Below are 13,794 nucleotides of genomic sequence, written 5' to 3' on the forward strand. Positions count from 1 at the left end.
TAGCTATCAGTAAGTTCAGACTTGAAATTAGACAAAAGTTTCTAACCGTTAGAGGAGTGAAATTCTGGAACAGCCTTCCAAGAGGAGTTGGGGTAGAGGAAGAAAAATCTCATGTGGTTTAAGACCAAGTCTGGTAAATTTATGGTAGTAGAATGATGAAATTACCTACAAAAGTATGTGACCATTTGCTACTACTATTAGCAAATATCTCCAATGACTGGAGAAAGGACTAGAAGGGGAAGGCTCTGAGTTACTTTAGAGAATTCTTTCCCAGATGTCTGACTAGTGAGTTTGATTCATATGCTCATAGTCTAACTGATAGCCATATTTGGGGTTGGGAAGGAATTTTTCCACCCATCAGATTGGCAGAGACCCTGGTGTGTTTTCACCTTCTTCTGTTGTGAGAGACATGAGTCATTCACTGATTTGAAGGAGAATAAGTGGATTCATTGTAACCTGAAGTCTTTATATCAAGATTTGCAGACTTCAGTAACTCACCAGTTATGGAACAACTACAGGGGGGCATGAGTGAGGTTCTGTGGTCCACAATGTGCAGGAGAGCAGACTAGATGATCATGAAGGTTCCTTCTGAGCTTAAAGTCTTTGAGTGAAGAGATCTGTGTATGTAGAGGTCAAGTCGTGATGGTTCAGTTTGTTCCATATTTGTGAGATTTTGTAAAAATGGTAAATTCTTGTATTTTCTTGTTTTATTTTGTAATCTCATGCATCTTGATCAAATCTTGTTTTCCTGTGCACCTTAAATATTATAAGGGAAAAGTTATGTCTAGCAATCACTAATTACTTTTTCCAGGTATCAGTATGGGTCTATTTTCTGACCTCCTTTAGGTGTGATCCAAAGCCCTTTGAAGACAATGGGATTCTTTCCATTGGCTTCAGTGATATTTGGATTAAGCCCTCACATGAAATTTATACTGATTGATTTCACTAGAGTTACTCCTGTTATACACCAGTGTCACTGAGATCAGAATCCAGTTTCGTGTGTGTTATTGCTATTGCAAAAGCTATATTTTTCAATACTTTTGTCATGATATATAACACATTCATTATTCATCCATTCCTAACAGCATATAATACTTAGAGCAATGGTTCTCAAACTTTTTGGCCCATGGACCACCTGGCTCAATGCAAATCTTTCCATGGACACCAGTTGCTAATGGAAACTCACAGTTAATTACATAATTACACCAGAAACAATTTGCTAGTGCTGCAGCTAGGGAGAATGGTTTAATTTAAATTATTAAACAGATTAAGCGTTTTAACTTTCTCATGTTAGTTTATCAAACTTCATTTTAAAGAAAGTAAATTTATGTTCAATACAAAAAGTTGCCAGGTTTTCTTTATTGATGGCAAGGGTGGAGAACCTTTTTTGGTCAGGGGGAAGGGAGGTCATTGACCCACAGAAAAATCAGTTGGGGACCACACAAGTGAAAAGCAAAAAAAACCTCCTCCCAACCCCCCCCCCCACTGATGTGTCCCCCAACTGAGACACCGCAGTCCTTTGGCACTCTTGTCCCAGAGTGCAATCATGTCCCCCCTCAGCCTTCTTTTGGTTAAGGTAAACAAGCCAAGCTCCTTAAGTCTCCTTTCATAAGACAGATTTTCCATTCCTCGGATCATCCTAGTGGCCCTTCTTTGTACCTGTTCCAGTTTGAATTCATCCTTCTTAAACATGGGAGACCAGAACTGCACACAGTATTCCAAATGGGGTCTCACCAATGCCTTGTATAATGGCACTAACACCTCCTTATCTCTACTGGAAATACCTCGCCTAATACATCCCAAGACCGTATTAGCCTTTTTCACGGCCATGTCACAATGGCGGCTCATAGTCATCCTATAATCAACCAGGACTCCAAGGTCCTTCTCCTCCTCTGTTACTTCCAACTGATGTGTCCCCAGCTTATAACTAAAATTCTTGTTATTAATCCCTAAATGCATAACCTTACACTTCTCACTATTAAATTTCACCCTATTGCTATCACTCCAATTTACAAGATCATCCAAATCTTCCTGTATGATATCCCAATCCTTTTCAGAATTGGCAATAGCTCCCAACTTTGTGTCATCCGCAAATTTTATCAGAACACTTCCACTTTTGGTGCCAAGGTCAGCGATAAAAAGATTAAATAAAATTGGCCCCAAAACTGATCCCTGAGGAACTCCGCTAGTAACCTTCCTCCAACCTGACAGTTCACCTTTCAATATAACCTGCTGTAGTCTCCCCTTTAACCAGTTGCTTATCCACCTCTCAACTTTCATATTAATCCCTATCTTTCACTGGAAACAAGCAGGGACTGGAGGGGGAGGAGGTGATGGCAGGATGCCACTGACTCTGACAGGGGGACATGGGCAAGTCCCCATGAGAGCCCACTGGGTCCCATGTTCCACCATGGGCACACCCCCACAACCTGGGCCCTGGCCCTCCCCGGGGGCTACGGATGGTATCGAGACCCCCTGCCAAGCCGGGTAGTGCTTCCTTCCCCTCCCACATGCACAGCAAGGTTGAGCCATGTGAAAGGGAGGGTCCTGTGGAGCAGTACTCCGTGCCCGGGCTGAGCCACACCTTGCTGAAGTGCATGGCCCAATGGATGGGTGGCCAGGTCGGCGTGGGGTGCACCCTGCAGCAGAGTGCACAGGGCAGGGAGGTCCCCGTCGCGGCAGGTGCAGCCCCGGGGGAAGCGCAGGGTCAACAGCTCCTCACTTAAGAATTCCAGCTCCGGGCCTACTCCCAGCGACATGGTGACCGGAAGTGGGGAGGGCAGGGCGAAAATAGTCTCGAGGCTGCTGCTGCTGCAGACTCCGAGCACAAAGAATGAGGTGGGGAGGGCAGCCTCACTTGAGGTGCAAGGATATGGACAAGCCCCCATGAGAGCCTACCGCATCCCATGTTGTGTGGGGGGGGGGGGGCTGAGCTCGAGCTGCAGACCACCTGGGAGGCAGCTGTGGACCACTAGTGGTCCACGGACTGCACTTTGAGAACCACTGACTTAGAGCTATATTTTCAGCCCCTGCTACCAGTTTTGCTTCCCTGCTTTTTGGTTTGTAACTGATAGTGCCCACAAAAAAATTGTGTCATTTGACATGTACAAACCTATTAGCATATGTAAAATGGATGTGTGCATAAACTTTGCAGGTGCAGTTATCTGTGTGCAGTTATCTGTGGGGTTAACATTAATGGACAGGATCTCTCTAAATTGGTATGTTTTTCTTCTCATGCAGTATATCTGATTCCCAGTTCACACATATACAAACTCAGGAGGGAAGGCAGGTACACTTTGTGTTTTAGCCTTCCATGCCATGCATGTTGCATAGTCTTTGCACAAATTCAGATGAGTTCAAAGCCAGAGGGATTTTTGTTCGATTTCTTCCTGACAAACCCAAAGGCCTAATTAAATTGAATGTATTGGTCTAGCATTCTATGATTATCATGAAGAGGGTAATTTTAAATGGATATTTTAATGGGGCTTTAATTGTAATTGAGCACCTGCAGACTACTAGCCCTAGAGGTTTCAATGTGGAAAAAGCCAGGGACTAACTTGAATCTAAGTTGGAATGAAACATTCACTAACAAATATAATGCATTATGAAAAATCCAATATTTTGCAACAAGGCCTGTTGGTATTGTTATTGTATAATGTGTGTGGGGAGAGTGTGTTGGTGTGTGCGCGTGCGCATACGTGTTACAAGATAGGGTTTTGTGTTTGGCTCAGGTTTTGTTTTCAAAATAAGTTTTAATTAGCAAAAGGAATCATAAAAGTTATTTAGAGGCAAAGATAGGGTGATGATAAAATAAATTTAGAAATATGTGAATTATTCTCTTGCTGTTTGGATGCATATATTAGATTGTGTCTTATTCATCATCATAGTAAGGCATTGATGCTGGGTTAGGAAAGCGTGACTGAGGAGCAGCATGAGATAGGGAGATAAGCATGGGGCTGGGAGTCAGGAGAGCTGGTTTTACTTCATACTCTCCCACTGGTTTACTGAGTAATATAAAGAAAACAATGACTAGACACTGTATTCCAGTATTCCTCCCTGCAAACCAGGCTACCCGTACTTTGCAGCCTTACCCGAGGAAGATTTTCCTAGGCACAAACAGGAGTTAAACATCCAACTTCTGTTGTCTATCAGTGGGAAGTGGGTACTTACCTGGTTTTTGTGCCTCTGAAAATCTCTTTCATAAATACTTTTGTTTGTATTGTTAATGTCTGTAAATGTGCTTAGAAGATTAAATGTGTAATATGCAGTAGGGTCTTATAATTGCAGTCCTTTTACTATATTATAAGGAGGTAGCACTGTCCCGTCGATAGGACCTGGGTTCTATTACTGGCTTTGCCACTGACTTCACATGTAACCTTGGGCAAGTCACTTCACCTTTCTGTAACGTATTCTCCTCCCACGCTTAGTATATTGTAACCGCCTTAGGGCAGGAATGTTCTCTTATTATATGTTTGTACAGCACCTAGCATAGTGGGGCCCAAATCTCAGTTCAAATAATAATAAAAAAAGTTAATTATAAGTGTTAAGTGTTATTATCTTTTATAAAATTCTAAGTGGGTATTTTATTAGCAGCAAAACTATGAAACCAATAACACTGAATGATGACTGAGAATTTCCACTATAGTTTATATTTATTAAAAGCTAAAATCTTTTATGTTATTTTTTCTATTTATTGTCCTGCAAAGTAATCCTCCTGTGATAGCTACTGGGGAATGTTACATTTCCCCCTTTATTTTAGGAGTCCTCTTTGTGTGAATCATCGAACTGAACAGAAAATAAGTGCAAGACCCTGTTTTTCCTCCCAGAGCTGAAGTTAAAAATTATTCAATGTAAAATTCCTGGCCTGTGAAACAGAGGCTCCGTACTGTACCAGGCAAAGATTTTCACCAGCATTCTCTTGCTTAGCCAAGGCTGAGATAACAGACACTGTAAAGCACTTGCTGGAATAAATCTACTCTTCTGAGATTCCATCGGGGTGTTCATCTTCCACCTTGTTTTTCCTTTGCTTAATAAGGTATTGCCTGAATTTACGGTTAATATTTTAATTGACTTTTTAATTAATATGATCAAGACTAAGTGAAACTCAATCTTATTTTTGTTTGTTAGCATTTAAATGTCAAGAAAGACTGCAAAGAACAAGTAAGTGGAAGACTGATTTTTTTAAAAAAATAGTCCAGTTGCCTTTTCAAGCCAAAGAGGAATTGTATTTTGCAGTGTATAGTGGGAGTTTTGAAAAATGTTCAGGGGCCAAATGTGTAAAATGACTGCACTTTATGTGCACTTCTCAGGTACAGGGAAATAAGGCTGAATTCTAAGAAAGTCTGTGGTCCAAGACAATTTGCTTCATGTAGTAATTAGTGGCGTAGCAATTCTGATCACTTGACTTTGTGTATAAAACCCAGCCAGAAGTTTCTTCCTGGGTTTCTGATCAGTTCTAGAAGGGTTCTGGGACTGTGTTGCTTTTTCATAAACATCCAAGGAATCACCAATGTAGGAAATGGAAGGAAAGGAATAGGGTGGTTTGGTTTCTATAACAAAATGCTGTTTATACTAGAATTGATCTGTAACAGATATTGATTATAATCAAACCTTTGCTATTTACTTTGGAGGTGACATGAACTTCCAGCATTGTCTTATTACCATAGTAATCAGTCACCCGGTGAAACCATCTGTTGAGTGTGAGCCTACCTTTCTTGTATGAAAGTCTTAGCCGAGAACCCTTGATCTTTTTGTTGTTGCACGTCTTTTGGGGAAGGAGATATGCTCTGCATCCTACAACTGAGGCTAATTTAGCATCCACCTTCTAGTCTATTCATCTGAAAGGTAATAAAAGAAGAATCATGATCAAATTGGGGGATGGTACTTTCTAAGCCAGGTGAGCAGTAAAAATTTTGGAGCATCTGAACGTTATAGATGTTTCCAAGTTTCCATCTGGAAACCAAGCACTGTTATTGATTTACCAAGCATTTCTCTTCTTTCTGGGATATTTTCATTTGGGTATTCCAATTATCATGGTGGTGAGAGGCCATAAAAGAGGAACATTAAAAACTAACAAATCCATATAACTTTCTAGGTGGGCAAAATCCAGAAAAAAATTATAACTTGATGGAAGAGATGAATCTGAATGCACAAAGCCTAAAACCACAAGAACTTAAAAGAGACAGATCCTCAGTGGGTTTAAATTGGTATTGTTCTAGTAAGGGATCTGGCCCACAAGATTTAATTAAAGTTATTTGAAAAATAAACACGACATTCTATTCATTTTAAAATGACCTAAAGTAAGTTATAGGAATGACTTCATGTTACTTCATAAATATACCGAGGGAAAATTTTCAGAAGGAAGAGACCCTGCTTCCTTTTTGGGAACAATTTGCATACTATGTGTATGTTAGTAGTGATGATTGTTGGAAAACAAGGGCAGTAACACCTAAGATAGCACACCAGAGGCATTATCTTCTTTGTTTCCATCAGATCCTTCTTAAGGTAGCTAAAAGTCTCAGTGCTGGTGTATGTGGCCAGAGCTTTATTAAAGACAAAGGAATTGCACCTGTTCTGACCAAGACTGTATTTGACTTAGTAAGTTTGTTATTGCCTCTTTTTATTAAACAACTCCTATTGTTCAGGACTCCTTATAAGAATGACTGCATTTCAGTTGAGGCCCGATCAAAGCTCTTCAAAGTCAATGGAAAGATCCCACTGACTTCCATGGGCTTTGGATCAGGAGTTGGTTGAATATCTGCAGGCTGTTCTTTTTCTTTTTTCCAAAAATGTGAGATATTTTGTTCTTTCCAAGTGGGAAAGATATTTATAACAGCCATCTTATCCAGCCGTGAAAGCTGAAACGAGCAAACATTTCAAGAAAGGATTTTGCCCTTTCAGAAAAATGTTCTCAAATCACATATTGCTCTGTAACCTTGCTGTGCACTTGTTCTTGCTGTGAAGAGGAAATACACTCCTTTCAGCTGCCTTTGTTGGACCGGTATGTGCACATATATATTCTTAACATAAAGTAACTATACTGACATTAATTAAAGAATCTTTTCTTGGGGATGGGATGTTGATTATGCGTCCTATAACTTTGAGGTAACCTGTCCCTCCCTTCTTGCTCATTCTCTGTCTCTTCTTAATCCATCATTGATAGTAGCGTTTGAACGGTCCTCCAAAATCAAGAATTTGTACTGTTGCTAGATTTTTCTGAGACATACCCTGAAAGCTTAATTTTTCCTAGCTCAGAGTGATTGCCATCAGCTAATTTTTGTGTGTGTTTATCTCTGACCCCATATTTGTAACTTTAACACTATCTCTGCAATTTTGTCCTCCTGTTTCCAGATATACACATCTCTCTCTCTTTCTCCTCAAAGAGATACTCTTTTCTCTTGATCCTCAGGACTGGATGTCTCTCCAAGACAATTTGCTTCATGTAGTAATTAGTGGCGTAGCAATTCTGATCACTTGACTTTGTGTATAAAACCCAGCCAGAAGTTTCTTCCTGGGTTTCTGATCAGTTCTAGAAGGGTTCTGGGACTGTGTTGCTTTTTCATAAACATCCAAGGAATCACCAATGTAGGAAATGGAAGGAAAGGAATAGGGTGGTTTGGTTTCTATAACAAAATGCTGTTTATACTAGAATTGATCTGTAACAGATATTGATTATAATCAAACCTTTGCTATTTACTTTGGAGGTGACATGAACTTCCAGCATTGTCTTATTACCATAGTAATCAGTCACCCGGTGAAACCATCTGTTGAGTGTGAGCCTACCTTTCTTGTATGAAAGTCTTAGCCGAGAACCCTTGATCTTTTTGTTGTTGCACGTCTTTTGGGGAAGGAGATATGCTCTGCATCCTACAACTGAGGCTAATTTAGCATCCACCTTCTAGTCTATTCATCTGAAAGGTAATAAAAGAAGAATCATGATCAAATTGGGGGATGGTACTTTCTAAGCCAGGTGAGCAGTAAAAATTTTGGAGCATCTGAACGTTATAGATGTTTCCAAGTTTCCATCTGGAAACCAAGCACTGTTATTGATTTACCAAGCATTTCTCTTCTTTCTGGGATATTTTCATTTGGGTATTCCAATTATCATGGTGGTGAGAGGCCATAAAAGAGGAACATTAAAAACTAACAAATCCATATAACTTTCTAGGTGGGCAAAATCCAGAAAAAAATTATAACTTGATGGAAGAGATGAATCTGAATGCACAAAGCCTAAAACCACAAGAACTTAAAAGAGACAGATCCTCAGTGGGTTTAAATTGGTATTGTTCTAGTAAGGGATCTGGCCCACAAGATTTAATTAAAGTTATTTGAAAAATAAACACGACATTCTATTCATTTTAAAATGACCTAAAGTAAGTTATAGGAATGACTTCATGTTACTTCATAAATATACCGAGGGAAAATTTTCAGAAGGAAGAGACCCTGCTTCCTTTTTGGGAACAATTTGCATACTATGTGTATGTTAGTAGTGATGATTGTTGGAAAACAAGGGCAGTAACACCTAAGATAGCACACCAGAGGCATTATCTTCTTTGTTTCCATCAGATCCTTCTTAAGGTAGCTAAAAGTCTCAGTGCTGGTGTATGTGGCCAGAGCTTTATTAAAGACAAAGGAATTGCACCTGTTCTGACCAAGACTGTATTTGACTTAGTAAGTTTGTTATTGCCTCTTTTTATTAAACAACTCCTATTGTTCAGGACTCCTTATAAGAATGACTGCATTTCAGTTGAGGCCCGATCAAAGCTCTTCAAAGTCAATGGAAAGATCCCACTGACTTCCATGGGCTTTGGATCAGGAGTTGGTTGAATATCTGCAGGCTGTTCTTTTTCTTTTTTCCAAAAATGTGAGATATTTTGTTCTTTCCAAGTGGGAAAGATATTTATAACAGCCATCTTATCCAGCCGTGAAAGCTGAAACGAGCAAACATTTCAAGAAAGGATTTTGCCCTTTCAGAAAAATGTTCTCAAATCACATATTGCTCTGTAACCTTGCTGTGCACTTGTTCTTGCTGTGAAGAGGAAATACACTCCTTTCAGCTGCCTTTGTTGGACCGGTATGTGCACATATATATTCTTAACATAAAGTAACTATACTGACATTAATTAAAGAATCTTTTCTTGGGGATGGGATGTTGATTATGCGTCCTATAACTTTGAGGTAACCTGTCCCTCCCTTCTTGCTCATTCTCTGTCTCTTCTTAATCCATCATTGATAGTAGCGTTTGAACGGTCCTCCAAAATCAAGAATTTGTACTGTTGCTAGATTTTTCTGAGACATACCCTGAAAGCTTAATTTTTCCTAGCTCAGAGTGATTGCCATCAGCTAATTTTTGTGTGTGTTTATCTCTGACCCCATATTTGTAACTTTAACACTATCTCTGCAATTTTGTCCTCCTGTTTCCAGATATACACATCTCTCTCTCTTTCTCCTCAAAGAGATACTCTTTTCTCTTGATCCTCAGGACTGGATGTCTCACCACCTAACTCCAAAGGTCAAGGAAGGTTGGATCCCTTTAGAGCTTATTACACTGCTCTTTCTTTGATTTCTTTGGCTTGCTGGGATAAAGCTCAAGGCACAATGCCTGTAGGGCATTAATACACTGCCTTCATAGAGTCCCCTGGGCATCCACTGTTAAATATTATGAAATTTGATTTGGGTCTAATGTCTGAGTTAGTCTGTCCATGTTAGTCTGTTTCAGCAAAAACAGTGAGGAGTTGTTTTTGATTTGGGACTGCTATTCAAAGTAACAAGTTTCAGACAAGAATATTAACAGTGGAAGCAAAGACAGTGAATTTAGCTCTTTATAGATCTAGTGCTAGTAGTAGTTGCTGCAGAAATACATGAAATGTTGTCAAGTTCTTAGAGCACACATCTGTAAAACAGGTGCTCTGAATTCAGTTCCTGGATCAGTAGCTGATGTGCAGTATGAGTATGTGCAGAATGAGGACATTTTCCAGGCCTCAGTTTCCCACTCCATAAATTGAGCATAGTAATACCCACTACACAGAGCTGTCATGAGGCTAATTATCTGTGCAAAATGCTCTGAGAACCCTGGATGGAAAGCTCTGTATAACTTCAATGTACTATTTTAAACATTAGATTATTATTTTATTATCCTATAAAAGCACAATATTAGAAAGATAGTGCTGCCATTCAGAGAATACTGTGTGTTAGATTCTGATCTCTTACTACATCAGTGTGATGCCATCCTCATATTCCTTGGAATTACAGCAGGATTTAATTTAGCCCATTGTCACACCCTCGAGTACTCAAGAGCCTGGTCCAAAGCCTACTGAAGTCAGGGGAATCTTTCTGTTGACTTCAGTGGGCTTTGGCTCAGGTCCTAAATGAAGATTTGAAAAACTAGGATTTTTAGGGTTAGAGAATGTGTAGTTTGAGCCTTTGCAATATCACCCGTGTGGGCCAAAAAGGAATGAAAGTGTTCCTGGGGATACGAGATCTTTTGTTGTTAGTTTTTATCCTGGCCTTTGAACTTTATTGGGGAAGCAAAAAGGCACTGGTTATTAGAAGCAAATTTTGCTGTTTGCGCCCAACAAAATCAGTCTGATTACACTTTAACTGAGCAGGGTTTACACTCAAAGCCAGACAGACAATCTCTCATGATAACATCTGACACCCTGTCACTTAGGGTAACTCAGGTATGCACCATTAGGAGTTTGTATGTTTGTTTTGACAAGCAGCTCTTAAAGGTATAGTGTTCTTGTTCACTTGGGACAAGAATTGCTGCTGTTATCCTAGATCCAGAGGATAGGAGTTTTTGATGCTATAAACATGTCCAGTTCATTAATGTCTAAGGGCATTGGGTGTCTAACTCCCTTTGGCCCCTTGACTATGCTGCCTATTTTGCTCAGTCGTGCATAGTAATTAAGGCAGAACCGTTTACCTTGAGCTGTATCTATGTGTGGGAAAATGACAGTGGCCTAGTGTCTTCATTTACCCTTTCTGTGTGCGTGTGTGTACATATTACAACCAGACTAATAATTAATCAAGCCCCAAATGAGATAAGCGATCCAATTGCGCAGAGGTGAGGGGAATGGCACAGGATTTGCTTCTCACTGCAGTCTCATAGCCAGAATATAATAAAGGGTTTGGCGATGAGTTGTTTCCCCAGCCCTTAAGCCCACTGTTGGAAAGACAGGCAGAGCCAGACCATGTTTTGCACAATTTGCATGGCATACATGATCCCCCAGAAGAGGAAGGCCAAAATAGTTACTTGCTTTGCACGTGCGCGTGTGTGCATGCACGTGTGTGTGTGTGAGAGAGAGAGAGTACGCAAGGCCAAAATAGTTACTTGCTTTGCTTGTGTGTGTGCGCATGTGTATGAGATTCTCCACTGGCTCTTGTGCCAGCAGTTATCTTGGGACTGTGGAATCAGGGATATATCTGAGAGAAAGGAATCACCCTCCAAAAAGTGGGTGGGAGTGTGTTGTATATGTAATGAGAAGAGAAAGGATTGGCTGTGGCAACTGTTACACAAAAGTCTGTAGAAACATTTGTATGCAGGGAGGGATGTGAGATGAATGACAGCTGAAAGGCAGGTCACCTAGGCTAAGTCTACGCTGCACAGGTATTTCAGAATAAGCTACTCCGGAATAGTTATTCTGAAATAGCTTATTTCGAAATAGCACGTCTACACTGCAGGGAAGCCTCAAAATGAGTCCGAAGCAGGCTTCCCTAATGTAGACATGCTCTCTTGATTTAGAGCCCCAGGAAGAATAACTTAGAATGGCCCTGGTGAAGGAGCTATTTTGAAATAGCAGAAGTGGAGCGTCTACGCATGCCTTATTTCGAAATAGCTATTTTGGAATAGGCGTTATTCTTCGTAGAATGAGGTTTACAGAAGTTGGAACAAGCTGTCTGTTATTTTGAAATTATTTTGAAATAATGGAATTGCTGTGTAGACCAGGGGATAAAATGGTGTCCTTGGCCTTTGTTTGTCAGAGGCTGGAGAGGGATGGCAGGAGACAAATCGCTTGATCATTGTCTTTGGTCCACCCTCTCTGGGGCACCTGGTGCTGGCCACTGTCGTCAGATAGGATACTGGGCTAGATGGACCTTTGGTCTGACCCAGTACAGCCGTTCTTATGTTCTTATGCATAGTTATTCCGGAATAACTTTGCTGTGTAGACACACCCCTGGGAAATAACTATGCGAGCGTCTTGGTGGGACAAACACAGATGCCAGCAGCTGAGCCAAGGTCCTTGATCACAGAGCAACCAAATCAGCTTCCATCAGAAGGGTATGATTGCTAAAGAAAAGAGTGGGAGAGCTCTGCATGTCTACTGCACTACACATCTGGTACACAAATCTGAAGCAGGGCTACTCAACTTTGGAAGCCCCGGGGGCCACAATCATACAGCACAGGCCAAGGCTCGCAACTTAAGTGTGGTTGTGTATACATGCAAATATATATGCAAATAGCTTCTTTCACACAATGCCCCGGTGCTCCCAGCACCTCCTCCCTGGGGGCTAGAAATGCCAACACCCTGCACCTGTCTGTTCCAGACAGCCCATCCACTTGCATCTGTCAATGCTCACCCTGTCTGAGAGACGCCTTGCTGTTGTGGAACATGTTCCCAGTGGAGGCCATGTTCAAAGGATCCCACCCATGGGCCACGTGTTGAGCCCCACGTAAACCCAAACCGCACCGTGGGCCACAAACAAACAGGCTACGGGCTGCATGTGGCCCATGGGCCACATGTTGAGTAGCCCTGAGTTAGGGGGTAAGGTGCTCCCCTTTCTAGTTGTCTTTAGTGTAAGTGGAGATATCAGAAAGAAAATTATCTGGAAAAAGATCCACATTTATTCTTGAGCATTGTTGGGAAACTAAGCCTACTTGTACTACAGTGTCAAAATATGGAAGCACATTTCTGCTGCCTGCCCTTTAGGGGTTAATGAAATTACATTAGGAAACTCTGCCTTAAGCAGTCTATTCTCTGCCAAAGACACTTCACCAAAGAATCAATGCCCACAAAACAGACATTAGACAGGATCACAAAGAAAAAACAGTTTCTTGCCATTTCAACAAGAAAGGACACTGTCTCAATGACCTAATCACATGCATCTTACTTCAGAAGACTTTCAAATCTGCACTTGAAAGGGAATCCTCTGAACTGGCATTCATCCTAAAATTTGACACTCTCCGCGGGGGACTGAACAAAGACCCCAACTACCTTACCCATTACAAAGATAGCTTCCTCAATTATCACCTCTAATACCATTAACTCACAGACATCTACCCTTCCCCACCTCTAATATCATTAACTCATAGGCATTTACCTTCCTTCCTCTTCCCCCCGCATCCCCCTTCTGTTCTGAAATGTGATTTGTCCTTTTCATATGTGTTCATTTTTTTTAATTGTATCCTTTGGTATATATGGTTGTGACTATTTTCTTCCACTATTTGATCTGAGGAAGTGGGTCTGGCCCACGAAAGCTCATCATCTAATAAACCATCTCATTAGTCTTTAAAGCGTTACATAGTCCTGTATTTTGTTTCAGCTACACCAGACTAACACGGCTACATTTCTATCACTATTCTCTGCCAGACATTCCTCCACCCTGTTGATAACTCACTGGCATAGCTTACGTTTCCCAGGTTCACAGCCAATAGGAGCAGAGTACGTGTTAGCTCTGAGTCAGCAGCTATGTCAGTTTGAAACCTAATGCCAGTTTCAACTTTATGCCAGGTGTGCAAGCAGCAAAGGTTTCTGCTCTTTTAAAATTTATTTTCCCCATGATGGATTAAATTAA

General features: G+C 40.9%; 1 protein-coding gene across 4 annotated transcripts in view; it reads left to right on the forward strand.

Moving 5' to 3' along the window:
- Positions 1 to 13,794, forward strand: part of TTLL10 (tubulin tyrosine ligase like 10) — a 261,339-nt gene that overhangs the window by 53,204 nt on the left and 194,341 nt on the right. Inside the window, exons 1-2 of one of the 4 annotated variants that reach the window (XM_075906190.1) lie at positions 4,921 to 5,035; positions 5,128 to 5,160. The exons of 1 other annotated variant lie outside the window; for it this stretch is intronic. The gene's annotated coding sequence lies outside the window, so the exon portion shown is untranslated. Of the gene's footprint in view, positions 1 to 4,900; positions 5,036 to 5,127; positions 5,161 to 13,794 lie in introns of those variants that run through there. 2 more of the 4 variants (XM_075906188.1, XM_075906189.1) reach the window with 2 other exon arrangements.

This window comes from Pelodiscus sinensis, chromosome 23 (genome assembly GCF_049634645.1).
Source record: "Pelodiscus sinensis isolate JC-2024 chromosome 23, ASM4963464v1, whole genome shotgun sequence".
In the NCBI taxonomy this organism is placed as follows: Eukaryota; Metazoa; Chordata; order Testudines; family Trionychidae; genus Pelodiscus; species Pelodiscus sinensis.